Genomic DNA, 14,661 nt, shown 5'->3' on the forward strand with positions numbered 1-14,661 from the left:
AATACGAGGGCACTAACGGCGTTGGTACACAAACGCAGACCTTTTTATGTTTATGCATGCTTGTCCGACCCAGGAACACTGTAAAGACTGCAATTAAATGCAACATTTTCCAGCCCTTCAGGCTAGCGAATTCTGTCAAGTTGACCTGGGGATTATCGTGCTTTATAACCAACAGCATTGAGGAGCGTTTTTAGAACATATTTTGGAGGAAAGATCGCTACAAATACATTATAAAATGATGATAGGTTTTCTATGCAAATTATTACACAGCAGAGCTATGAGAATGTCAATTTCGATAAAGAACACCATCTGTATTTCGATCTGGCTGCGTCCACTTTCCGAAGCTGAGATGTATCATGGCCTACATTCGTGAAATTGTTGTAATTTACTTGAAATTGACTGCTTTAGTCTTTACATTCTCTTATTGAAAATTGAAAGAGTCACTTATTGTATATTGTAGCACCCCTAGCCGGGATGCTAATTGAGGAGTTGGGAGTCAACCGGTGGAAGTAATGGGTGTTTATTAGATACACAGACAGTTGTGGGCCACTGTCTAGCCTTTACTAATAAACGAACAATCTCAATACTGATGTTTAATCGCTCCTGATCTGCTGCTTACTCATGAATTGTTATACTCGAGCACGAAGGAAACAGAGACAGATACCCGCCAAAACTCCCCTATGTATAGGCTACAGCCAAAAGACCCACCCCAGCTATCCCACAACCCGCCAGACCCTCCAATAAGAACATGAATATTAACAAACAATGAATGTCCAATAACACAGGGTCGCTACAATATTATGTTTTTTGCAATGTATTTTTATTTTTATTCAGAACAGCAAAATACCAGAAAGGCAGCAAACAACTTTTGAGTCTGATCAAAGCCTCTCTACCTCTCAGTCTCTGCAGTCTCGATTACCCTGGTGTCTTTGCTGTGCTCCAGCACACATTTCTCAATTTTATTAATAGATTCCAGATTAGTTTCTGACCCAACAGTAGGCTTATATTAGCACAGTACTGTAGTAACAGTTTATTTCTGTTTTTTTTTTGTGTGTATATAATTATTTTTATACCTACTCATCCTCTTGCTCTCGTCTCATTCGGAGAGAAGCATATTTGCACCACTGTGCTCTGTTTTGTACGCTCGGAATAAGATCCCTGCTGCCATTAATGAAGGCCCAAGCAGGGGGGAGATGAAACTGGACCCGTCAGTTGGCTCCTCATGTGGTTGGCCCCAGAGATCTGGGAGCCCAGAGCTCAGAGGCACCCCTTAGAGGCGTGCGTTTGATCTGAAGTCAAGGACTACACTCTGCATTCGACTGGCACCACCTCGGCCAAGCAGGCCCAGACATCCTCTGATCACAGATCTGTTCTCTCCTCTCTCTTTCTCTCTCTTCGGTCTCTCTTCTCTCTCTTGTTGTTCTTCTATCTCTCTTCTATTCTTCCTCCCTCTTCTTTCTCTTGTATCTCTCTCTTCTGTCTTCCTCATTCTGTCTCTCATCTTTCTCTTCTATTTTTCCTCTTTCGCTCTTCTCTTGCTCTCTATCTCTCTATCATCACTTCAGAGGGGACCCCAGGTGCATTTCAGTCCCTTTGCCAGTGCTCTCCTGTGTCTTGTTTAAAATCTGAGCCAGTGTTAATTGTCTACCTTTACACTCACCTCATGCTGAACTTACACTGCACCTTTCTTTATAAGTCAGCTTTCGCCAGTCAGTTGCATGTGAGAGTCGTCATTTGATGGAGTGGTGTTACCTGGGAAACGGACAAAGCCTGAATTCAGAGAGGACACGGAATGTGGACGTTCTGTTTGGCCTCTGTACAGAATTAAGACTGTAAGCCGCATGTCAGAGAGGATTGTGGGAAAGAGACTCTGACTCCCTCTGGGCTGTCTCCATCCCACGTGTGTCCCTCGCTGCCCCAACATGTTAGCATCGTCTGCCTCGTGTCAGGTAGAGGGAGTCTGGGGAGAATTTGAGCAATGTTTAGCCAAGGATACAAATTGAATCAGTCTATTTACCCACCGAGCCTCCCTCTCCTCCTTTACTCCTCCCACTTATTCCCCCCACCCCCTTCCCCTCCTTTTCCCTCTCTCTCCTTCTCTCTTTTCACTGCAGGGGACCATGGTTGTTTGTGTCACTCTTGTCTCCTCTCCTGTTCCCCCTTCGGACAAACCTGTCTTCAGCAATCACCCTCAGCTCTGCTCAATACTTCTAAGGAATCAGGTGGAAGCATTAGCATCCAGTGGCCAGATCATGAATATATTCAACACCCGCCAAATAAGGATTGTGACCCAGCTGTTACAGGAACATTTCCCATTTCCATCTTCCGCATGAGAGGTAATAATTGTGTGAATGAAAGCAATGCATATTATATTTTCTAAGCCATCCCCCTCCCCCTCTTTCTGTTTTATAAAATGGCAGCTGTGGACTTGAAGGGTTTCATTTTACTGAGATAAACTCATTGTAGAAAGCCATTGTTGCTCTGCTTGAAGGGAATGATGTTCTCAGTCTTACCTGGCTCTGTCAAGCACAACTGTGCTCCCACACTAGTCTTACAACAGAGGAGCATGATGGAGAGCAGGTGTATTCCCATAATCCCATTCTAGACTGAGATGAGATTTACGTAACCATCTTTTCCGTTGGACCATAACATACATCATATATTCTTTGTTTTATACTTAATTAGCAAGTTCCATACATAATCCTTTAGAGAAGGGCCAAACCTGTCAAAGGTCCATTCAGATTGAGACAGATGACATCATATTCTCATGAATATTTAGTACACTAATGAATACGCGCAGTGTGGAAAAAGCATAAAAAGCAAGGTCTTATTTGACCTTAGGAGGGTAAAAATACGGATATTTAGGATATATATATTTTCACTGGAATAGATTTATTCCTGTCAAACTAATAGAGGGATACAGTACGACCCAAACATTGTGGTGAGTGTGCAAGCTTTCTAAAGCAGGAGTTCTTTCCTAGATCTGATACTCTCCCGTTTTCCCTTGTGGGACTTTTAATGAAAGAGAATATGCACTTGTAAGTTGACACAGACAAGATGAATAAATAGCATTAGCAGAATTTGGAGTCATGCCAAATACAGCAGATTTTTTAAAGAGGTTTTTGCCGCCCAGTTCTTTAATATTCTGTTGATGTCCTTCATTGCAGCTCAAAAGGCCTTGATATAATTTATCAACAAAATGCAATTTTGTCTTTGATTCTGGTAAACAAGTTGCTTTGTCTTTAAAGTGGCCAAGGTGTCACAGTAAATCCAAATTAATTGATTTTGTTATCTGTTAATTGCGTTGTGTGTCATTTGAAACTGTTAGAATGAGTAATTGCTTAGCCCTCTGTCAGCCAAATAACATTCAAGGTGGAATTTGACCAATTCCCAATATAGGATTAAGCTTTAAAGGTCATTGAAAATTATAGAAGACACATTTGTTAAAACTATAACGCGACAGACACTACTTGCTGTTGTTTTATACTCTGTAAAGATGATAGTGATGTCAATTATTGTTATCCTTATGATTCATCACACACACTCCATTCTCTGCCCTTATAGCGAGGGCCCTGGCTGAGCCCATGTGAGACCCCATAAAGACCCATCAAGCATGCAGAGATCAGGTCAGCCGACTTAAATCTTATTAGACCCCTTCACTACTAAGCTATCTTATCAGTGCTGTTTGGATCCAACACATAGTGCCATATGCTCAGGGAGTGTTAAGTCCAAATGAAATATGGGGACAATTACCCAGTGCCTGATATTAGAGTTGGCGGGATGCTTTAGGGATGGTCCCTGGGCTGCTGGATGATGTTATAGTTGTACAGCCTTTTGTGTGACACCCAGTGACTATGTCACTGCTTCTGTTGACCTAGTTCAATTTTCTTTTCAATTACCTGTAGTATATTACCATCACAGCCATTGGTATTGTGGTATAAATCACCCAGACTGGACCCTGTGGCTATTGCAGACAGGCACCCTACTGGGTGATGTAGAGCCTTGGTCTTGTCTGGCCCTTGTCCCTCTCTTAAATATGGTTTAGATTAAGAAGAGAGAGAAAGAGAGAGAGAGCGAAAGAGAGAAAAAGAGAGAAAGAGAGAGAGAGAGAAAGAAGAACACAAAGCACCGATGACCCACATTTCAACAACCAGGACGACTGCTGTGCTGCGCCACTTACTGAGATGGAATGCATAATTACAATGACTCAAGGTTGGGATCGAGACAGAGAAGTGCTTAAGAACAACATTATGTATATATATAATTTTTCCTTCAATATATATTTGCCTGTCTCAAGAGACACACTTGTTATAGGATGTTGCTGTCTATGAATAGCACAGACTTCTCACAGTTGACTTTGTTTCTATTCCAAAAAATAAATAAAATACAGCATTCGAGAGGTTTCCTGACGTAAAAGCTTCTGGCAGGTTCCGTGAGCTGAATGCCGGCCAGTCAGTGGGAGTCCATCGACGGACCCAAGGAAACCGTGACGCCTCTTCGTCCCACTGAAGTGTGAACATTGATCCACGACGAGGGCATGCCACGCTCTCCCAGCTCCGGCCGAGGAGAACCTCAGCCTCAAAAAGGCCCAGGTGTGAAAACAGCCTTTAATCGATGAGGAGGCTGTATCGAGTGGCCGCTCATTGGTAGGACTGAATTATGCATTGCAGGATAAGACACGTCAGGGGCACGCAGCGCACAATCGAGTTATTGAGTGGACTCCAGCGTCCATGTTACGAGAAAAGCCTTAAAGTGACGTGCAGGTGTGTATCTCTGAGCGTTGTTGAGTCCACAGCAGTTGTATTGTGTTCTCTGCAGAGGTGTTGTGAGCTCAAGGTCAGATCTCTCTGCAAAAGGATTTGAGCGTTTGGTCAAATCTGCCTGGATTGCCAAGTTGGTGGTGTGCATTTTTTTGCAGAAAGTCCATTGGTTCTGCAGTGTCAGATGAGAACAATCAAACACCGAGGTAAACAAGTTGGTGTGTCATCACCCAAATGCAACTTGACTCTTCATCAAACCGCCTGGACTATGACCTCAAGTTCAGTAACCAGTGACCTTGAGACCAGTTCCCATTGTTGCCCATTTATTTTGCCAGCATTGTATCAAGCTTGTTTAACACACCACTGTCATGCTTTTCCTACCAGTGATCAAAAGCAAAAGAACAGTATCGTCTCCACAGCACTGCCAAACAAAACAATAGGGGAGGGAAAAGACATGTAATGTCCTTGAGATAGAGCAGAAAAACACTGAGGGTTGTACAGAGAGAGAGAATGAGAGAGAGAGAGAGATAGACAGAGACAGAGAGAGAGACAGAGAGAGAGAGAGAGAGAGAGAGAGAGAGAGAGAGAGAGGGGGGAGTGAAAAGAAAAGATGGAGAGACTCACTTTTCGTTAATGCTTAGTCGCTTTTAAAGGCCAGTTAATTGAATGAGATGCCTGAGTTGACTTGCCTGGATTCCCAGCCTTAATGAGGTTGATAACTGTGTTCTTTTTAATTAGACTCCATTGTCTCTGACAACATGTAAATAGATTCACAGCCAATGCAAAGACATTGCAAATTGCATGCCATAGCCTTAGACCTGGTGACCTACCCCACGCACCACCCCACCCCGTTTACCCTTGCAGTGAGTTTCCAGGGAGAAACTATGAACCACATGTTAACTGCCACTTATTTCTTTACTCTGGGGAGTCAAACCTCTTAACAAAATAAAGCACACTAAATACTTTTGAAAGATATAACATTTTAAACAGATCTTGGATCAGATCTGGGAATCCCAGAAAAGAGCCAATACAAAACACCAAGATTGCCACAAATGCCACACACATTCACACATTGATGCAAGAAAAGAAACAGAGAAAAAAAAAACTGAATCACAACCTTGGATAGACACACAATAGTTTGAGTACAATTGTTTACTAACACCGACCAAAGGAAAATAGGGTGCACCGTGGCCTTCATCACCACAGGACATATTGACCTTCCAGCCCTCCTCTGCTGCCCCTCTGTTCAGCATGACCTCCCTCACCTAGCCCTACAAGTCATCACTGTGTGTTTTAGTGTGTTCGGCGTGTATGTCTCTGGTGTGTTAGTTTATGTGTGTGAGTGTGCATGTGTGTGTGAGAGATAATGTGTCCTCCCTATGGAAACCGCCAGCACTGCAGTTCCACTATATTAGTTTGTCCTGACCAGGGCAGGGTGACAAAGTTGGCATTCCGACACACACATACAAACACAGACTCACACACACCCAAACGCCCTCCTCCCCAGGCCCACACACATACAACACAGACACACATTAACATCCTCAACCCCCCCCCCACCCCCCACCCCCCACCCCCCACCCCACCCACCAACCCCCCACCCACCCACCCCCCCACCCACACCCACACACATTGCTGACGGATCAATCTCCCAGCTCTATCTCTCCTCCCCCTCTGAGAAACCCTTATGTCAACTTGGTGAAGCTTGCCGGCTCCCCCCACTCGCTCTCCCAACAAATAAGATCACGGTCAAAATGAAAAGCATTATTACTGCTGACATCTTTATCCCTGGACCACCTTATTTAATATCCAATTTCTTTCCAGGGAATCCTGGCGGAGCTGATCCCGTGAAGGAGACCCTAGCTGCTATTTAGATATGTATGTCTTGTATCAAAAAAACTGGACCTGCATTCAGTCTCCCTGCCTTATTGTAGCTATAATGTGATTATGCTCATGCCTAGGTCAAATAATGGCTCTTAAAGTCCTAGAGACACCCACACTGGCTGTGTGTGAGACAAAAACATTCAAAGCTTGTTTTTCCTTTCTCCACAGGGGTTTTTCTGTGCAAGGTTACCTGTGACAGCACTGCTGTTGAAGAGAAGAAACATCTCCAGGGTAATTCATGATTAAGTGACATTTTTTGTCGTTCACATAAGGAACTTGCATGCTTCTTTTGAAAAAAAAAAAACAATATATAGAAGACATCATGGTATAATTACCATTTAACGTCTGGAAGATGAATGAACACAAATGCTAGGGCGATGGTAAAGTGTACTGAACCAGGTGGTGTTCATTTCTCACAACACAATCACGGTTTAACATAAATACTCAACACAAAATGTACAAAATGTTCTATGCAAATCCTGCTAAAAAAGTTCAAATATTGCTACCCAAGTGCAAAGTTCCATTATTAATGTGCATAAGTTAAGTTGTACATGAAAAGTACAATTAATACAAACCCTACTGTGCAATAATACAAACCCCAAAGCCATCAGTCACTTGTAAAGAAAACATCACCTCAATGCATTTCTTTTCTGTGAGTCGTGATTGTTTCATGAGTGGCACAGCTGTTGAGTCCAATCAAGTCCTTGACAGTTTTCAGATGTGTTCTACTTCCATCTGTGTTCCTGGCAGCCTGTAGTTGTCTGTGCACTGACCTGACCTCTCTCAGCTGCTAGACCACCCTTATAGAAAAGACTGTCTCGGGACTGACGACCTTGACCTTTGAACTGGCCACTCACCAGTAAGCAAGCACCTGACTAAACAGCCTTTACATAACTGGTGTCATTAAGGTCTGGCAGAGTCCGCTGGTGTCTCATTGGAAACCGATGCTGAACTCACTGATGAATTAAGTTTTAGTTTTAGAGTACAACCTACGTGGTGTGCACTTGGTGATTGAGAGAGGATTTACAATTAATGGTACAGCAAAGGGGATCAATTGCAATTAGGTGTCTGTAACACACTCTGCAACTGATAAGCATCCGTGCTATCGATCGCCTTGCCGACGCTGCGCTCATGCCAACCTCAGGCGGTCTCTGTCTCCGCGCGGCCAAAGAAATTGACCCCAGAGGGTTCAGTCAAGCACACTCCCAATCACAATGGTTGTGGGGGGCATCACTGAGGTAACAATGCCTTTTGGACATACCTGAATTATCCCAAAGGTAGTCAACTTTGTTTGGGAAAAAGGTTTACACTGTATGGCGATGAAGGGTTGTTGTTAATTGTAGGCAATGTTTTAAGCGATTTCATAAGGAAATCCTCTGTACGTGTTGAATTCCCTTCCTGCTAGACTCATTACGTACAGTACCAGTCAAAAGTTTGGGAAAATGTGTCCAAACTTTGACTGGTACTGTATCTGATGACGACTTCTATCTTGCAGCCTCCGTGGGCTGGAGGTGGTGTCTAACTGTAGCAGAGTGTTTTGAGGGTGGAGGTAGCCATATTGCTAACGGTGAACTTCTCTACGCTGAGTTATCAGGAGGGCTTGATGAGACACTCCTGTTGTAAGTTTGCTGCCATGGGCTAGATTTATTTTTCAAAGACCTCTCTCTCTCCTCTATCACTCTCTTTCTCCATCTATCTGCTCAGTCACTCCCCCCTCTCTCTCTTTCTCTCCTTCTCTTAGAAGGTTGACCTTGATGGGGGCTTTGACACCCTCTGCAGTGCATGTTGGATCCAAACTCACAACTCTGCAGAAGCCCAATCACAACATTTGCTGACTAGTTCCTCATCCTCCTTTACAGTACTATTGTACCGTTAGCTCTTGCAGGACTCTCTTTCACTAATATTAATCGATAAAGTTCGAAGAAAACCTCACGAGTTTGTGGCAAGGCCATAAATCTGTCTATTCAACGTTCAATCTGTACATAATAAACTGTCAATTACATTCACTTACACACGCGTTCAGCCCTAATTTAGTCAAAGGACAAGATAGCAAGTCGGAATGATGAAAGACTGCATTCAGTTTGTTAGAGACTAACGTTCTTCGATGTGGATTTAAACAGCCACACATTGGCAGCTTCAGAGCCTCTTCTTTGATATCCATGCTCTACAGGGCCCCACAGCAGTGTACAATATTACAGCAATGTGCATCCTTGTTAGCAGTGATTTGTTTTCTTTGGGCAGAGCATTGAGAGAAAGGATTATATTTTCAGCATCTTCAGAAGGCAACTCCCCTTTCATTTGGCTTCATGTTGGACTTGCTGCCTGTGTTGGTTATCCGTCTTTGTCATCTTTGGGTTGGTTGATGCTGTGTGATGCTGTGTGGTGCTGTGTGAGGGAGTCAGATGGCTGAGCTGAGATGGTGAGGGAATCGGGCTAGTAATCCGAAGGTTGCCAGTTTGATTCCCGGTAATGCCAACTGACGTTGTGTCCTTGGGCAAGGCACTTCACCCTACTTGCCTCGGGGGAATGTCCCTGTACTTACTGTAAGTCGCTCTGGATAAGAGCGTCTGCTAAATGACTAAATGTAAATGTAAATGTGTGATGCTGTGTGATTCTGTGTGGTGCTGTGTGATGCTGTGTGGTGCTGTGTGATGCTGTGTGGTGCTGTGTGATGCTGTGTGGTGCTGTGTGGTGCTGTGTGGTGCTGTGTGATGCTGTGTTATGCTGTGTGGTGCTGTGTGGTGCTGTGTGATGCTGTGTGGTGCTGTGTGATGCTGTGTGGTGCTGTGTGGTGCTGTGTGATGCTGTGTGGTGCTGTGTGGCGCACGCTAGTCTCTGTTATTGCCTCGGTGCGCACAGATCGAGCAACTATTGCAATTATCAAAAATCATTCTGATTTAGAGTGGAGAGTATGGTACTTTGTTAACCCCCAAGGGGGAACTCATGGTTAAGATTTTAAATCTTTTTGCTCTTTCATCCATGATGCAACAGTTGCAGAAGGTGGACGAACAAGGTATCACACAAAGTTAAAATCCCAGCTGGCCTTGTCAATACAGACTCACTATGATTGGTTTTTCTGATTAATCTAATTAGCAGCAGGAGCCCATATTAGGCCGGCAGGTTACCTGCTCTTGATCGCTGAGCTGGAGCTCTGTTTCCTTTCAGAGTTGGGTCACACTGAGAGGGCAGAGACAGCAGAGAGGATACTGCCATCCAGCAGTAAACAAATACCCACACACCGACAGAGACCTTCTCACTCAAAACGTCGCACAAATCGAATAAAATCCCTTAGGAGAGTACTCCATTGTGAGGATATCAAAAGGTCTTCTTTCCTGCTGTGCTTTTGAGTGCTGCACCTGGATGGTTTGGTTCTAAATAGCAGTAGCTACCACATTGCTACTTACATTTTACATTACATTTAGTCATTTAGCAGACGCTCTTATCCAGAGCGACTTACAGTAAGTACTTGCTAAGCTAGGATAAACAAGTTTATTTTCCCATTTTCCAAGACCCTCACAATGTAAACTATTTAACAGAGGGGGAAATATGAGTTGGTGGGGACTTGCAAAGCTTAGTCATTTGACCCAGTCGGATCCAGAAACCCTGCTTGATGAGTTATTGGATCAATAAGCAGACGGACAATGAGATCTATAGGCCGCAGTAGTGTTCTGGACTCCATCCCCCAGGGTCCTATGCTACTCCTAAGATTCCCCAACCGGCCTCAAGCCGTTCCTCCATGATTGATGGGACAGATATCCTGCATACTCGTAATCACACCCTCAAGTCCCAATACTGTAGCAGTGCAGTGAACGTATTTTTCCCTCTTAATTTTGAAAGCAGGCAAACAAATACGAGAACGTGTTGTTTTAGCCATTTTGTTTAATCAAAGGTGAGCTTTCAAAGGTGGTTCACAGCTAACTGAACATCAACTGGACTGTTTCTGCTGTGTGCTCTGTAGCGCTGTGTTGGGCGCCGCGAGGAAAGTCAGATCAAATCAATGGGCTGATCACTGGGAGTTTCTGATAAGTTAGTAGAAAAGACAAGCAAAGTCTACTCATGCAACCTTGCCTCAATGTCTCAGGTTTCTCTCTATCTGACAATCATTAGACTAATCTGGTTTTCCACCCTATTCATCCTGAGACTGAGGTGTCTGAACAGCAGGAATGTGGCTCAGTAGTTTTCTTCACCAATCGAATAGACATTGCTCTGTTACTGACACCAGACTGTCAAGAAAAGAAAGTTCCATTCAACACCCCCACATCACCCCCCTAACCCCCCTTTCCATCTCTCTCTCTCTCTCTCTCTCTCTCTCTCTCTCTCTTTCTCTCTCTCTCTCTCTCTCTCTCTCTCTCTCTCTCTCTCTCTCTCTCTCTCTCTCTCTCTCTCTCTCTCTCTCTCTCTCTCTCTCTCTCTCTCTCTCTCTCTCTCTCTCTCTCTCTCTGTGTCCTTATCAGCAGGAAGGAGATTGAAGGCTCCAATTGGGTTGAACGTATCAATTGTCCAGTCTGACAGGGTGTGTTTGGCCCGCAGCATCACAGTCACTAGTCACTACCAGGAGGAAAGCTAATTCACACACGCACACACACACATACACACACACACAGTCCAGACCTGTTTTATGTTCTGTTTTGTTTTCATCATCATCACGATACCCAATACCTTGAATGCCCCCTCATGCATATGCATGAGAATATGTTAATGAAGCACTTAAGACACTATAAACTGAATTGTCTACAATTCAACATTATTGGAGGCTTGTGAGTCTAAAAGGCCCAAACCATTAAACAGATAATAAAAACAGGTTCCTTCGATTTTATTGCTACTAATATGCCTAGGGTTGTTAAAATGTATTTGATTATTATTTGGGTAGTGCCTTTTGGTTTCTCACATCCATAAACAGACACCAAACTGTTACTCTGGTATGTTTTGATTCTCCTGGTGTGGAGTTGTGACAGGTGTGTGTTAGTATTACATTTCTGGATTGATGAGCCAAGTCTGGGTGTGTTGTAGCTGTGACAGTTATCACAGCTAAACTAAGGACGTCGCTTGTCCCGTACTGCTCATACAACACCTACCTGTCGCAGGTGTAGTGTTTACAATGCAGACACTCTCTGCCCCTGTCCCGAAGGTATACTGTGTGTTCTTCAGACGCGAGCTAGAGGACATTGCAGCTTGTACATGTTAATTCTCCCTTTCCCCTATTCCAGTCCCGTTAGATTGATGGCTCAGCTGTGGTTCTCATTGATCAATCAGACACAATCTGCCTCTCAGTTGAACCCTGGCCAAGGGGATTGTGCATTCTTCCAAGGGATTCTCATCCCTTACGGGTATGACAGTGCGGTACGTTGGATCGATTGTTTCCAACTTATTTGTGTAAATGCTTTCTAACCTTGTCCATTAATCATACGCGTCTCCCCGTCACTGAGTGGAGACAACTCAGCCACAATACATATGAACTGGCCACTGTTACAGCCAGTTCACAGTCACTTCCATCCAAAGGGTCAAGCTGGAGAAGGATTACAGACACGATGAGGATTAATTATGCGTTTCACCAGTATGACGGCTACCAAACTTTGGCCGGCTTCAAACCATATTTCCCTGGAGGACAGCCCAGCTTGCTTTGAAACCATTATTACATTTTCAGAAAAGATGTCCTGTAGCTTCTCAGCAGGCAAGGCACTACCTACATTTTAGACATGGATTATTATTGACTATTATTTTCCTCTTAAAATACATTTGGCAACAATGATTGGCTGTCTTAAATAACAGAAAATACTGTCTCTGCATGGAGCTGTTACACAGTCCTGAAGCAGGACTGTGAAGCAGTTTGTGTTGTATATGCTATGTCCATTGTAAAACACTGCATATAGTATTCTCTAAACTGACGAGAAAAAGCACTTTACAATATAAGTATTTATACGTATAAACTCAATATTGCAAATGACATGTCAGCAGTAAAACTAATAAAGCTTTATTTACAGTCAGCTTGTTAAAATTGATTACTTGAAAACAAACAAAAAATGTATATCAGAATGGAGTATAGTATGGAGTATGGTATGGAGTGTGCAATAACAAACAGTCACTACAGCGTGGAGTATGGTAGGATTAACAAACAGTTGCAGTATGTCAGTAACAACAGGCAGATCAAGTGCAAAGCTAGAGGAATGTAATGTAACACAGCCGGTTCTCTGTCTCTGTGTCTTTCCCAGGCAGACAGTTTACAGATGTGAGTGCTCCTGCAGAGGAGGCTGACAGGAAGAGGAGAGGACGCCCAGGTTTCCTGTCGAGTGGAAAGACACACCCCAGGCGGTGTCAGCTGTGTCCTTATTTGTCATAAGTGCCCGTCGTTTCCCTCGGCTGCAGACAAAGGCCACGGAACGTATGAGCGACATGCATTTTTAATGTGACGTCCTCATCAAATTCTCAACGGCGGAATGGGCGGAATTCCAATGACGTTTACTAAAACATTCTTCCCTCCAAAAAACGAAAGAGTGAGCGGGCCTGAACGGGGTGGATGAAGGGCAGCTATCCCTCCAGCTCCCAGGAGAGGAAGACTGCCTGAACGGGGTGGATGAAGGGCAGCTATCCCTCCAGCACCCAGGAGAGGAAGACTGCCTGAACGGGGTGGATGAAGGGCAGCTATCCCTCCAGCACCCAGGAGAGGAAGACTACCTGAACGGGGTATTATATGTTATACAGTAGTATAACATATAATTCCTATTCACATGTCATGTTATCACATTCCAAGCTGCTAGTTATATTGAACTTGTTGATTGGAGCAGACAGGGAGGAGTGATAGGAGGAACCATCTAACCAGATGGGTTGGCCTGTCACTCTGCAGGGGACAGAACGGCACACCGACGTTTGCGTTGCTATCTTGCAATGGGAAGAAAAAAGGAAAGATAGTGAAAATAGGGATGCTTCACCGGCGTGCAACTGAGATTTTCTCTCGCCTTCTCGCCAGCATGCTCTTCCTCATTATAATGAGGGAGGCACAATTAGACACAGTCTAGCACAGGGGTTTGAAATGTCATAGAGCAGGTCTTGACATTTCTCAGTTTGATAAGGAATCAAAAAAAGAAGAGTCATGGAGTGCATGTCGGAGCTGACCAATAACACGGAAGCTGACATGCCCAGTTCCTGCTTTGGCTCTGAGAGAAAGAGAGAGGGAGGGGCGAGAGAGATAGAGAACGAGTGCACAGTGAGGGACAGAGAAACATAAAGAGACAGTGTTTGAGACAGAGAGAGAGACAGAGAGACATAGAGACAGAGAGAGAGAGCACCAGGGAGAGATCTCCTTTAGGTGACACTAGTTTTTCCCAGTGGCCGCTCTTAATGATGGAATCTATTAGCATGGTTTAGGATTCCAATTAACCTAGCAACGTCAGCGTGTCAAAACCTGAATCTGCTGTTTGGAAAATCTGTGTTTATGTGCGGGTTGTATGGGTGCGGAGGGGTTCTACATGCAAGTACATGTTGGCAACTCTGTGTCAAAATGAAGAAATTGGTCAGAATTTTAAAAAGGCATTTCAGTTTGTGAGCTCAATCATCGTCACGGGTGATAACTGCACCATTAATAGCTGTGGTAGAGCGAGCCTTTTTACAATGGCGTGGAACTGTGATCCTCCACAACACAATATGAAAGCGAGGCATGATGGAGGTCTCCTTGTGTTTAAATGTCAAAAACACACTTTGGGCCTCTTATCACACACAGGAACAGAGGCCTCAGATGAATAGCCATCCTGCCACACCAGTGAGATCCTAAAAGAGGTGGATTGTTTGCAAAGGGAGAAAGAGAGAGTGAGGGTGAGAGCAATATGGAGGGAGAGAGAGAGAGAGAGAGAGAGAGAGAGAGAGAGAGAGAGAGAGAGAGAGAGAGAGGCTGAGATAGAAAAGCTAAGATAGAAATCCATTTGTATCTCCAGGCTGTGACTATTTGCATGGCAATGAAGGCTGTGAGTGTTCAGCATTGGTCAGATGTGCACCCTGACAATAATCCCTGTGTTTGTTCTTCCCG

The sequence above is a fragment of the Osmerus mordax genome, chromosome 15, assembly GCF_038355195.1.
Source record: "Osmerus mordax isolate fOsmMor3 chromosome 15, fOsmMor3.pri, whole genome shotgun sequence".
NCBI classification, from domain to species: domain Eukaryota; kingdom Metazoa; phylum Chordata; class Actinopteri; order Osmeriformes; family Osmeridae; genus Osmerus; species Osmerus mordax.